The 15,000-nt window shown below is 40.0% G+C and overlaps 1 long non-coding RNA gene across 1 annotated transcript in view; it reads left to right on the top strand.

Annotated features, from left to right (window-relative positions):
* The first annotated feature begins 10,401 nt into the window (after positions 1 to 10,401).
* The window catches only part of LOC122796032, a 59,268-nt gene continuing 54,669 nt past the window's right edge, over positions 10,402 to 15,000 (top strand). The window contains exon 1 of the long non-coding RNA XR_006363900.1: positions 10,402 to 10,557. This is a non-coding gene — a long non-coding RNA (uncharacterized LOC122796032). The remainder of the gene's footprint in view (positions 10,558 to 15,000) is intronic.

The following is a 15,000-nucleotide window of genomic DNA, read 5'->3' on the forward strand; positions in this document are numbered from 1 at the left end:
CAGTACCAGCACAACACTGTTGTACAAATGGGTAGATAAGCATGGGTTACCTCTGAGTCCTGGCAAGTGTGTGTATGTGTGCAGGTGTGTATATTTGTAGATACAGCATTCTGAGGCCACATTCTCCTAATATAATACACCTTGCCATACAGTATTAGGGATAGTGATGTTGCTGACCATAGGAGAGCAATGACAAAGCATCACCTTACTATCCCTGTGGCATGTGCAATAGATACATATCCCTGTAGTAGCACTCTTGAGATAGACAAGGGGTTATATTGCAGTCCTGGTCAGTGTGTGATGGTGGGTATGTCAGAGTATTATCATTGGTTTCAGTGAGTACACTATCCAATGTGGGGTGTGGGTGCTGGGTATACTGTCTTTACACCATGGTACACCCAGTACATGTCCCAAGGCTCACTGTATGGGGACCACTGTGCCCATCAATCATACAGGGAAATGATTACACTATACAGCCCAATGATGCATGTGCTATGTGCAACTTACCTGTAACAGAACTGAAATGCTGACAAGGTAGTTAGCACTGAAAAACCCAGGTCTCTGAATGTGTGTATGACTGTATGTGTTTGTCAATGTGTATATGACAGTATGTCACACTATGTATTGTTCATAAACAACCAGTATATCCCCAATTACCATACTGTACAAGGCCTGGTGATGTTCTTCACATAACAAGTAACCTGGGACACACCTCATCCTAAAAGCTGTGTAGTGTGTGCAATTAAGGCCACACACATTAGTAACACTAAGTACCTAGGTAGGGGTTCTACATTCAGTGCTGCCAAGTAAGAGTGTATATATATATATATATATATATATATATATATATATATATATATATATATATATATATATGTGTGTGTGTGTGTGTGTGTGTGTGTGTGTGTGTGTGTGTGAAGGGATCTACTTCAGTTTACAGAAAATACATGTCCCAGGAGGTCATCTGTCTGAGAACTGACTGGCAAATGCTAACATTTCACAGGTATCATCTTGTGGAAATTCATTCCATCAAAACTAGTAGTAGATGTGCAAATGCCCTCTTTCCCACTGTATATCTGTACAGCAATACTGGGGTTGGCATATATAGCTGGGTGTGGATCTTGTGGACACAGCCACCATCATTGCAGTTAGCATTGCGTGTATCCCCCACTTAATTGGCGGTAATACTGTACAGTTTATGTTAACAGGTTAACTAGTTGTCAATCACACTATCTGCAGCTCTACACTACCCCACACCCTCCAAAGGGTAAGGCTGTGCCACCCACACCAGCACACCTATGTTTACCAAGTTTAGGATTGTTCTACATTGGGGAAGGGGACATATACCCTGCCAATACCATTGTCAATGACATTAAACTAGCAGACTGATTATTGCCTAATGTGATGCTGTGCCTATTCTGTCTTGGTGGAATTACATAGGCTAAAATGGGTACCCTGCAAAAGTACATACATCCATGTGTACAGTATTCTCTGTGTATTGCATCAGCACCAAAGCCTCTGTGTCTGTGTGTACAACAAACATGTTGTGTGTACCACCCAGTACGCTTACCATTGTCCACTGTAGAAGGGCTGCTGACATCATCCACCATGCACTCACATGTATACACCCGTCAGACCTATCAGGCATGTGGCACATGCAGTAACTGTTATACAGACCTGTGACTTGTGTTCAGCTGTACCCAGGATATTGCACAATCAAGGTGTCACCACAGCGCCATACCCCTTATAGGAAACAACAGCAGACCAACATCCTGCTGACACATAGACACCTACAACACAAACGGAATATATTATGGAGACCACAATCACTCAGTGTTAATAACAGCAATAATGCATCATGGCTGGACAGCTACACATCCTGACATGTAAGCATTAAACTTTAGTTACACAGCATTACATTGGTACACCATAGTACAGTCACCCTGTGTATCAGAACCATATTAGCCTGTCCCTGCATAGATGTTATGGATGACAGGGATGTGACACAGGTATCATCATATGTACAGGGTGTATTGTGGGTTTGCCAGAGACCTAGGCTAAGACATTTGTTTGACATCATGTGTGTGTGTGTTAGGGGGTTTCATTATTAATTGGGCTGTGCAGATGTGGTGTGTGTAGGTATGGGGTTGCCCTAGGTGTGTTGATGATATGTGTGTGTATGCATGCACACAGTTCTGCCATGTGGCTGCCCTATACAGGGGTTTGTTGGACAGCTGCAGACCATACCTGGCAGGGTGTGCAGTTCACCATCTCTGGCCATGAACATGAGAACTGTGCCTGCCAGGGGTTCCACGGGCAATACCAGGTACAAGCCAAGATATGGTACTCTTCCCCTGATGATGACATATGTCTGCTGGATCTGGGTCCCTCTTGGGACCCGCCAGGGCCACATGCACATGGCCTACTATGTTGTGGTGTGGACAGCACCCCCCCCTGCAATGCTGGCGCTGGTACTGCCACTACGGGAGTGGCTCTGACGTGTAGCACATCCACGTTGACCTCCACCTGTTGGTGTTGCTGGCCTACATCCATGTGGTTATTGCACTAGTCCTACCATATGCTCAAGCACAGACATTTCACAGTGGAGGATTCCCAATATCTCATCCAAACATCTATCCAGGACCTCTGCAAAATAATGGTGGGCACCTGCAAGATCACGGATGTTGTCAATAACAGCAAAATGAGTAGCCCTCTGGAGCCTCAGACCCTGTCTGGTATAATGTTCCATACATGCCTGCACCTTCATGATGGCCTGAAACGTGCATCTGGTGACACCAGCTGTGGCAATTTTGGCAGTGGCATGATGACCAGAAGCCCTCCTATGAACACCCCTGTACATCTGCCTGTGTGGTACCTCGCCGGGCATCTGGCTATGGCTGCTCTATTCAGACACACTTGTCATAGTCACCACACTGTCCTGTCCCATGCCACCACCCCCCAACTATTCCTCATCTATGGCCACTGGTGATAGGGTATGTATAGGCAATGTGACTGTGTGCAGGGATGGGGTGGATAACAGTGGGATGTCAAACAATGGCACAGCTTCAGCCCCTGACAACCCTGCCTGTGCCTCACCACACCTATCATCATTGTCAGAGTCTGCATGGACACTAACATCAGTTTGCCTGCAGGAGGGACCCTGACCCCCTTACCACCTGTGAGAGGAAAACAGGAAATGCACTTTAAGACCTGTACGGCATTGCTTAACTGTATACACACACACACACACACACACACACACACACACACACACACACACACACACACACACACACACACACACACACACACACACACACACACACACACACACACACACACACACACACACACACGCACACTTACAGGTGAGGTTGCACAAATATATTACACACAGACTTCTCATTACCCATCTGTCAACATGCATGACATATGGCACTCAACAGGATGCACTGCAGCTATAGTCAATCCCTGTTACCAACATTATACATCTCTGTGATGTCTGAGTTGTGTTAGTAGGTGATGCCGCTTCCCCTGGAACACACTGCACTCATGTACACAGTATTGTTGAGCACCTGTTCAGCACTCTGGCATTTAATGTGCACCATACCCCACAGGTGTACACATCATTGCTTAATGTGTATATGTTTGACCTGCTGCTCACAGCCCTACAGATGTCCAACACATACCTGGGATGATATGTGGACACATGTCAATAATGAATACCTGATGTCTGATTTGAAGATGTCATCATCAGCGATGCATGTATGACCAATTAAATACAATTACACTGACAATACTGGGGTTATGAGGAGTGTACACACTCTTAATGACATGGCACCCTCTTCCCTGATATGTCATGGGGCCATAATACTGCATATGTTAACATTACACAAACCTGATTTGTGACTTATGACCTGTGCAATCAAATGCAGTATCAAACAAATGTGTTAGTTGTGCAGATGCTGATTGAGATGCATACAATATGTGGGTGCATAAGTGTGCACACCCTTAACATGATGGTTTGTTGCACCGACTGTTAAGTGCACTACAGTCACTATTCCTGGAAAGGATATACTAGCATGGCCAATCTGCACTTGGCAGTATTTGGTCACTCTTCCCTACACATGTCCTCCAACTCTGAAAGATTGCAAGGACAACTCGTGCACAGCCCTTGGAGGTCACACAGTGCCTTCACTATTGCTGTGGAGTCAGGGTTATGTCTGCCACAATTCATGACCTTGACTGTGTGCAGATACAGCCATTCTTAGTGAACATTGGATGTCTGCTTCAGTTTACTGTAGTGTTTCAGGATGACACCCCTCCCCATCCTCAGCCTTTTTGCAGATGCTTGACAACTATGGGCTACACAAGTGTCATTTTGCAGTGTCCCAAATTCAGAACACCATGTGTACCAAACTATTCCCTGCTAATGAATGGCAAACATAAAGGTGTACACTGGCACCAGCAAGGTACATATAGGGATGGTCAGCCTGAGGTGGAGTAAGGTGTTGCTTGTGCAGCAGATGTATCTTAACTGATGCTGTCTATAGGTTTCAAACTTGATCTTGCTACACCATTACACATTGCAAAACATACCTTTGGGGGACTTTTGATGCTATGCATATGCGACCTGTAGAGAGCCCTGGCTAATGTTTCCTGTAAAACATCTGTCCCATCTGATTACTTGAACCCATAGGCCACACATATGCAGAATCCGGACAATTTTCGACACAAGTACTGCACAGCCAGTACTTGTTAGACATTCCTGCAACTCCCTCAGTGTTGTGGCATGTTTCTAGGCAGCCTCCATGACCAGTTTGCAACATGTGTTGTTATCTGTCTTGGATGGCCATCTGTTTATTTTCTACATTAATGTTGTCCCATACTTCCTCATCACTTACATGACTGTCTGCACTGTTTCCCATGGTATATGCAATGGTGAGGTAAGGCCACATTTCCCACTTCTGCGTGCTACCTGTTGGGTATAGGATTTATTCAATGGCTTGTAAGATGTGTGCAAGCCACAGCTGCCTCTGTTGCAGGTGAGTGGGCAAATGTGATGGACATACGTCTTGGACAGCAGACCATTTCTTGGTGTGACATTGAGGACCTCTACTTGCTGGAAGGTGCATACTCATGAAGAGTGAATGCTGTCAGTACCTGAAAAGCTGCTTCCACAATATAATATTTGGAGTGTGTGCACACATATGCTTCCAATGTTTGTTAAGGTATGTATTTCCATTATTTGCTGTCCTAACATAAGATTCCATATTACAAATTCATTGCTCATGTTAGGACCACATTACAGGTTGTAAGGGTTGTATTGTGATATGCCGTTGTGTAGATCTGTAACAGTTGCCATTGCAATAGTGGTATAAACGCTGTTGTAGCACTGTATAAAGGTGATGTTTCAGACATGTTCCTGCTGTAGGCCATTTGTCCCACCATTATGCTCATCTCTGTGCACACATCTTGCAATGACAGGTTGTTAGTTATACTGCAGGACTCTTACATACCCTTCAGATATGCCACCATGGTGACCACTGTGATGCAGTGCATTTAACAGCAACAATAAGTGAACATGTACATTGTGCATTATGGGTAGGTGTGTTAAATGTGTGCATGGCAAATACCATTTCCATAACATGGCCGGTGTATTGGCAAACCTGAAAAAACACCATACTCACCAGCTACAGGCTGCTGCCCCAGAGGTATACCAGAGGGACCTACATAGTTGTGTGAGAGATGTGATGTCAGTAATCACACCTGTGGCATTGGTACAGGGTGGGAGCAGCATTTCAGTACTTCAACAGTACAAACCCACAAAACTACAGATTATGCACATCTGTTCATTACTACAATGCAGCAACAGACTATGTATATTTTATCACACATATGCATGATTAAACTCTACAGATGCAGATGGATAAGCAACAGTGGTCTACTGATGTGCCCTGTGGCCTTACCTGCATGCTTCTCATCCATTGTGAGGGTAGCACCTACCTCCACAATGCTATCTGCAGGGTCTTGTCTTTGCTGGTGGGCAGATGCCCTGAGGCTAGCGAGGAGCTCCTCAGAATGTGTCAGGTTGGCTGGATAGAATGACCCCCCAGTGGCTAGCTGGTCCCTCCTAACTGCAGCAGCACACTGACGGGTGTGGCAGATGATGTCAGTGCACAGATATCAGACCTGCTCATAAGTGCAGTTATGCCGGCCGACATCGTTTACCCTGTGGACAAGCTCATTCCACAGGGTGGTCCTCCTTTGCAGATCATGGGCTGTACGGCCAAAGAGGTTGTGGTGGTTCTGCACCAGGTAGTTGATTATGATATCATTTTCCTGGGGGGAATAAACTGGCAAATGCTCTCTAGACATGGTGCCTAAAAGACATAAAGAGGAAAAAAGGTCTGAGGAGCTCATACTGCAAGGATATAATAGTTGTTAATTAACATCTCTGTCTCTCCACACAATATCTGCAACAATTATCTGAACACACATCTCAATGGGTATATTTACAGTAAACCTACTGTTGGGACATATATCGTATTGTACATCAAACAGTGCAATGTGTTTTTAGTCATGTTCCATGTTGAAACACTATCATTGGTGGCCTGTTGCTAACAATGTCACCTGCATGCCATTGTAAGGGCCACTATGGTTCCATATATTTATATGTTCTGTTTGCTATGTGACTGCTCCAAATCTGGTGTTTTGTGTTAATGCGGATATTTATGCATGCTGTTAGAAGTAATCCTGGATTGGGTGGACTATTATTACCCACATATGTTCTATAACTATGACACAATAGCATGTTTGGGAAGCCTGTTCCCAGCAGAACCACCTCTCCCACCTCATCTGGCCATGTTACCAGGCCACAGCACATCTGGGACCCACCCCAGGACCTCATCATCTATTGGTCCTGCACTACCTTCTGGTGGAACCACCTCAGGGGATGGTTTTCCTTCCCCCCAAAGGAGCACACACAGACAGGATCTTGTCACCTGAAGTCAAGTCCAGGGTCTGGTGCATAGGGAGCTCCACAGAGACTTGGGGGATGTGCTACACCACCTTGAGGCCCTCAGTACACCATTACAGGGTCTGCATGCTCCTCCTGCTCAGCCCCCAGCTCAGGCACCTTCAGGGTCATGAAGGTGCAGTAGTGACTGGCCAGGGGTGGGGACCTTGGTCACACTGTTTCCATTTGGGCAATCATGAGCTTCCACTTTCCAAATACCACTCCCCATCCAAAGTGTATACCCACCACATGTGTCATATACCACCCCTTTATGCTGTCTTGTCTGTCTTCTAACCCAACCTACCTCCTCAAATATACCTACTATCCTTCCCCAACATACCAGTCTCACCTTCACAGACAAGAGCAATGTGTTCACAACATGGATTTCACACCAGACATAACTGTCCATTTTGCACCTGCTTACTACTATATATATATATATATATATATATATATATATATATATATATATATATATATATATATATAAATCTTTCCACATCATCTATCCCATTATTACAGACCAAGTACTACATTCATTTACATGCATATATGTTTTACATATCTGTTGTAGTATTGTCCTCTCTTCTAGGTACACTTTATGTGTCCCTTGTTTTATATACTTTTGTTTTGGTTTGTAGTTTCTTTTTATCTCTCTCTCTCTCTCTCTCTCTCTCTCTCTCTCTCTCTCCTCTTGATCAACAATCAGTGTTCACCACTTGCTAATTGCATGCAGCCAGCTGTGTAGTACTTCCACTTACCACTGTCATAGTAACCTACTACTATACATTACTACATCATGTGGGCATTGTCCCTTTACCTTTCCTGTATGGAAGACATCCTTCATGTGTGTGGTCAGCAGTGTTACAGACAGCAGGTAGCAATACCACTTACAACAGGACTTGCAGACACAGGCCAACTACATATTTGTATAAGGTTCCAGACTTATGGACATTGAGAGTATCGTTGTTATATGCATTGAATACCACTAGTTTTACAGGGTGTGTTTGTACATGCTAGTTTTGCATGGAATGCAGTCTGTCTGCATAGCTCTCAACTGTGGGCCTATCCACATGAGAACCAGAGGATTGGCTGTTATGTTTTGTCTATTCACACAGGTCTTGTCTCTGATATATCAGTGGCATTCTCTCTGTTGAGTGCTATCAGTACATGGCTACATCCATTTGTGTTTCTAACTTCATATTCCTGAGTAAGGGTATGTTGCAACCAATCCTGTAACACCAGTAACTTTCAAGTGTATAACAGCAATATTGCAAATATGGTCCTGTGTTCCAGCCTCTGTCCTCCACCTATATACCAGGCTTTGTCCATATGTCATGCAGTGAGAGGGTGTTAAGTAGTGGCCTATCATTATTTAGTGCTGGCATTCCTGCTATCATTCCAGTGATGTTGTGGAGTCCCACACAATTTGTGGGGTTGGGTCCATATATATGAGGGCTACAGCTGGACAAAATGTGTGTGATCTTGTACAGTCCAGAGGTCAGTGTATGTAACACTGTTATATGCCCTTGTAAGTCATTCTATGAGGGAGGGGTATGCACCGTTTTTAACGTAGGCTGTTGCAACATGTGAGGGATATCAGTAGTAAGACACATGAAGGTATATGGCCTTATATTTTCATACATTTCACCAAGGGGAAAAGTGGTGGGCTAGTGCTTACTGTCTTACAGACAGTTCAGTTTGTCAGTGTGATAGTGATGTTTTAAGTTAAGCATTATGTGACAGATACAATTTCATTGTGACAATGTAATACTTTTCACCCTAGGGGTTGAGTACAGATTGTAATTGGAGGCTGTTGAACTACATTTTAATTAGTTAGTACTGACTGATTCTCATCTTTCAGGCAAAATTTTTTTTTACTGTTGTAGTACTTGAAGGCCTTGGCATTGACAGCAACATATGTTATGCTTTCGGATTACTGTATCAAATGTTTTGTTTGAAAGTTGCATTACTCAGTTATTATGTATTTCAAACACCTAACTGCTATATTAAATGATATATACAACTGAAATAGTAAAAAAATAAACATTTCTATGTATGCAAACCTGTGTATGGTGTCATATACTTTGACTTGTCTGTGGGTATATGTTTCATGCAATAATTGTCTTTTGTATGAAAGAATCAAATACTGGCCATTTTAAAAGATGGAAACTGTAGGAATACTGGCTGTTCGATATGCTGTGCACCCTCTAAATATAAATATTCATAAACATATCTATAAGTAGTAATATATGTATATGTGTATGTATGTGTATATATGTATATATAGATATATATATGTGTATATATATATATATATATATATATATATATATATATATATATATATATATATATGTATATCCACAAAAAACGATAAATCCCACAAATAATATGAAATAACCACCAAAAGGAAGCAGCAATTCGATCAAAATGAAGGCTTCTTCCAGCTAATAATCCAAGCATCAATACTGAGTTAAAATTTCTTTATTTCAAGAACAAAACGTGAGCGCTTTTGCAGAGATGCTCTCCGCTTCTTCAGACATTACAAAATCAAGCAACCATCAACAGTTATATGACAAACATCAATCAAGCAATGATTCACTTAACCAAATTAACTACAATCTTAAAATTACTACTTAGTAGTACTGTTATAACAGTCTGCTTCTATAAAAACCTGAAGAACACAATAAATACCACAATATCCTATAAGGCACTTAACAAAATGTATATCAAATAAGATAAAAACATAAACATTACAATAATACATGAGTTTAAAATAAATTCATATAAAACCCTTAAAATATAAGCCATGAGCCCATCTACCGGAGGACTCTAGCTTTAAGAACCAGCTTAATAGTAACACTTTCATTTAAACCCCTCCCCCTGTGTGCTGTGTGCAAGCTTCTTTGGAAGCTAAAGTAATACCTCGAGGTCTACGTATCTTAAATATGCCAACTTATGGGAATACATATCCTGAACTCTTACGTAAGTGGCAAGAATTGAATTTATCTTTTAGCTCCAAGTATATGGAGCTCCTTATAGAGTTTTTTATACCTCTTGAAACTGAGCTAAAAACTGAAATTGTGACACTAGAAAACCAGATATCTGTAACCTTTCCTGCTACTATTACCCTTAATAAAATGGGCCAGTTGCATGAAACATTAGTGCCTATGAGAAAAAGCTTCAAAATGTTAAATTAAATAAATTAAACAGAGATAAAACTGATTTTAGCAATAATAATGTCTTCTCATGGCCGAGAGACCCTATAAATAGAACCCCTTTGTATAATCCTGCTACAGTGAACAGAGGAACTAGTAGGACACTAAATACTGAGACACAGACTTCCACTTCCTGTTTTAAAGCTACTGAGATGAGGGAAAGCATGGCAACACAACAAACTGACCAAGAACATGTAAATTCTAGTGTTTCTACTCTCCAAGTTGCATCTTTTGCTTCTATAGTGAATGGGAATACATCTACATTGAATATGGATAAAAATTAGAAGTCAGAGGAACGAAGGAATGCAAACACTATAGGTAAGACTCCAATAGACACTTCACAAGCAAATGCTACAGATACTAGTGTTTTTTTAGAGAATTTGAAAGTGGGAGAATTCACTTTGAAAGCAGCTCTTCCTTTCAGAGCTCGAGCCAAAAGCAATCCCAATATGGTAAAGACAGCAAGGGAATATCAAATGGACAGAACTGCACACTTTTCAAAGAAAAGGAGGATGTAAAAACTGATCTTATTGTTAACATTTCTTCCTTTACTCTAACTAATGAACAAAACAGTTTGCTTAATAAGGGTTTGTCTTTTATACCTGCCAAGAAGGCAGATTTAACTGAAATGCTAACAGACTTGAAATTGCTTGGTAGGAATTTATCATTAAAATGCATGTTTCGTAATAATGAAAATGTCAATGTAAATATATATACAAGAAACCTAGCACTTTTGTACCTCCCACCCCTTCAGGCATACAAAGATTTTTAGATATCTGTGAAAATGCTTTTAATGAAGCTTATACTCCTGGTACGCAAGGCTGCACCTTTCATAATTTAAAGACAGAAGAATATAGGGCTCTACATGAATTGCAGGATTTGCATTCTCTTATTATTAAACAAGCAGATAAAGGTGGTAAAATTGTATTAATGGACAAAGATTTATATGTTAACCAGATGAAGGTTTTGCTATTAGATACTTGTACCTATTAAATGCTGACAAAAACAGCTGTAATTGCTATCACTGATAAAGTGTCTTTTTTACTGTTTGATTTACTGATTACAGGATTAATTGATGAATCCTTATTCAATTATTTTTCAGCACAAAAACCTCTAGTTCCTAGGATTTATGGACTCCCTAAAATCCATAAACATCCCACGGTTCCTCCTTTATGCCCCATCGTATCAGGAGCAGGATGGTGCACTGAGCCCCTATCTATTTATGTAGAAGGCATTTTACATGAGTTCTTGGATAGTTGTTATACAGTTCTTAGAGACACAAAATGTTTTACAGCAGTTGCAAAATAGAATGGAAACCATTGATAATGATGAAGAATTTGTATTCCTTACCATGGACATTGAATCTCTTTTACTAGTATTCCAAATGTTTGGGGTATTGATAGAATAAGAGAATTCCTCGATATGAATAAGAAGCTGACTACTAATAAGATTATGCTAGTCTGTGCACTATTGGAGATTATACTTGAAAATAACATTGTAACTTTTCAGGATCAATTTTTTCTACACAAGATTGTGGCTATGGGCACTTCGTGTGCAAATAGCTACGCTAATCTATCACTAGTGATGGGAAGAACAATATGTTTTGTCAGATGTTAACCCATTTTTGGCTACATTCTCTGGTACGTCCGTTTCGTGGATGATGTTTTTGTCTTGTGGAAAGGGCATGGTCAAAATATCAGTAATTTCATTGATTACCTGCATAGTACTACAGACTTTTTGAAGTTTACTTTTACTTTTTCTGATACATGTGTTGATTTCTTGGATGTGAGTGTCACCCTTACTGATTTAAAGCAGATAAGAACCAGTATTTATCACAAACCCACAAGAACTAATGCCTGTCTTCACAGGTCAAGCATGCACCCGAGACACATACCTAGAAATGTCCTCAAAGGACAAGTCTATAGAACCCTACACCTACATAATAATGATGAAGAGGCAGTAGTTGCTTTAAATAAGTTACAAGATGAATTTCAAACAAGAGGCTATTCTAGCTCAGAAATCACTAGAGTGATAGCAGATGCATGGAAATTGAGACCTACAAGATGTAAACCATGCATGAGCTCTTATAGTGCTGATACAAGTATACCTTATGATACAAGTATTGATAGAAATAAGTTTAGAATAGTGTTTAGATTTGCAAGTGACATCAATAAGTATACGGAAATTATTAAAAAGAATTGGCACTTATTACATGAAATACCAGGTCTGGTTTCCACAGTTGGTGACACCCCAAACTTCAGTTTTAGAAATAATGTGTCTTTAAAGCAGCAGCTCTGTAATAGAGAACATCAGTCTTTTAGAAAAAAATCTCTCAAACAGACAGGGAACCTTCCTGTGCAGGAATTGTGCTGCTTGTCAGCATGTCTACACTAAAAATAAGGACATTCATCCTGTGAAATGTTTTAAACTTTATACGAAGAATTACTATGATTGTAAAAGTGTCGATGTTGTTTATTTTTGTTTTTGCCAAGCATGCCATGCCTATTATGTAGGCAAAACAAATAGGAGTTTTAAAGAAAGAATGTTAGAACATATAAGGGACATACGGAACCAGAAGCAATCAAATGCTCTAGCTAATCATGTCCTGAATACAGACAGTAGTCATTGTTTTAAATTTTTAATCTTACAACAAATAGTAATGACAAACAGAGGTGGCAATGTAGAAAACCACACTGAAGAATTAGAACAACAATGGATCAGTAAATTACAAGCAGATAGATATCCTGGTTTGAATAGCTGCACCTCATTAGTTCCTTACCTTAAGGCAAGGTGCCTTAAACACTAAATAGGATTTTTTTATATATTTTTATTGTACTATTATGGTTATATGTGCACAAAAATGTGTGTGTATATGTATATATATATATATATATATATATATATATATATATATATATATATATATATATATATATATATATATATATATATATATATATTTTAATAACCATCAGGGATGACATTCCCCCTTTTTTAAATATTATTGCGTGTAAATACACACCTTTCTATATATTTTATGCATTTTTCTTATGGATATCGATATATGTGCTTATGTTAGTGGAGTAATATCCCTTTAAATTGTGATGTCATACTAATTGTCCTAGTATTTAACCAAGCATCAGTTGTAGTGATGTGGTCTGATGAAGCAACATTAAGTTGTGAAAGCGCTTACCTTTTGTCTTCTGCAATAAAGTACAGTGACTGATTTCCAGTGTGTAACTTTGGTGCCTTAATTTACTTTTGCTGTTGTTGTGTGTTTTGGGCACCTCAGTGTACCTGCAGCCATTTGGTTTTTGCATCTTCAGATTAACGATATCACCCAGCCTAATGTTAGGGCATTGTACATGCAATACTTGATAATAAAATATATGGTCGGATCCTTCTAAAAGTGTATGCTTAGCTAGCGCATAAACAGTCTTGCTTCCTCTCCAAACAGTATACATGATCTCTAATCCTCTCTCTTAATGATCTTAACTTGTTGAACAAACGGACTAGTTTTATTCCTTCAACTAACATTGATATAAGTGATGCAATTTTAGCTGTAAAAATCTTTGCTCGTAATTTGGCATTGAAGTTAGTGTTTGGGGATACTTCTTCAAATGAATTCCATTTGTTTAAGCGAAGAAGTACTTTTATGCCTCATCTGCCAGCAAATGTTGATTTATTTGTAAAAACAGTGGAAAATGATTTGTATGGAGGCTTTGAGACCTTCCAAAGAACTAATGTCAGCAATTTAACAACAGAAGAAAAGTCTGCACTGCATGATTTGAAACAGAATATGAACATTGCTATACGACCAGCTGACAAAGGAGGCCTGATTGTTGTTATGGATAGTTCATATTATAAAGAGACTATGACAAAAATGCTGAACACTGATGCTTATATCAGGGTCTCTCCTGACTTAGTTCAGGATATCCATATAAGTCTGCACAGAATGTTTCATGAATGCAAAGGTTTGGGTCTGTTGAATGAAGAGTTATGTAATTATTTCTTGGTTGAGCATCCAATAATCCCTAGAATGTATGGGCTTCCCAAAATACATAAGAATCCCTTGCAACCTGCTTTTAGGCCCATTGTGGCGGGAGCAGGTTGGCTCACTGAGCCAATGTCTATATACTTAGATTTTGAATTGAAACAAGTACTTCAGAGGTATACCTATGTGTTAAGGGACACCGAACAGTTCCTATCAGAACTATTTGATTTTGCTAGGAATGTTGACTCAATACAAGATCTATTATTAGTCACAATGGATGTAGAATCATTGTTTATTTGCATTCCTAATGAAAATGGAATTAAGATGGTTAGGGAATTGTTATTGGATAGTGATTTAGGTGACGTTGTTAAAGCAGACTTTATTAGTCTATTACTTGAAACAGTTTTGGAAAACAATGTGTTTTTCTTTGATGAAGGTTGCTATTTACAGAAGAAAGGGATTGCGATGGGCACTAGCTGTGCCAACGCCTATGCGAATTTAGTCATGGTAGCATGGGAAAGGCACCATTTGCTAGGTAATGACCAAATTTTGTGGATGATCTTTTTTTCATTTGGCATGGCACTGTGGATAGTCTCATGTCCTTCCATATAAACTTGAACAGCAGTAGCTCATTTCCTAGATTTACTGTAACACATTCTTGGAAAAGCATTGATATTTTGGATGTATCTGTGTACAAAGAGGGTCCTGAGTTTAAAACCACTGTTTATAGGAAGGCTTGTTATAGAGCTGCCTTTTTGCATAGGAAT

This window comes from Protopterus annectens, chromosome 2.part2 (assembly GCF_019279795.1).
Source record: "Protopterus annectens isolate FY-2018-M chromosome 2.part2, PAN1.0, whole genome shotgun sequence".
NCBI classification, from domain to species: Eukaryota; Metazoa; Chordata; order Ceratodontiformes; family Protopteridae; genus Protopterus; species Protopterus annectens.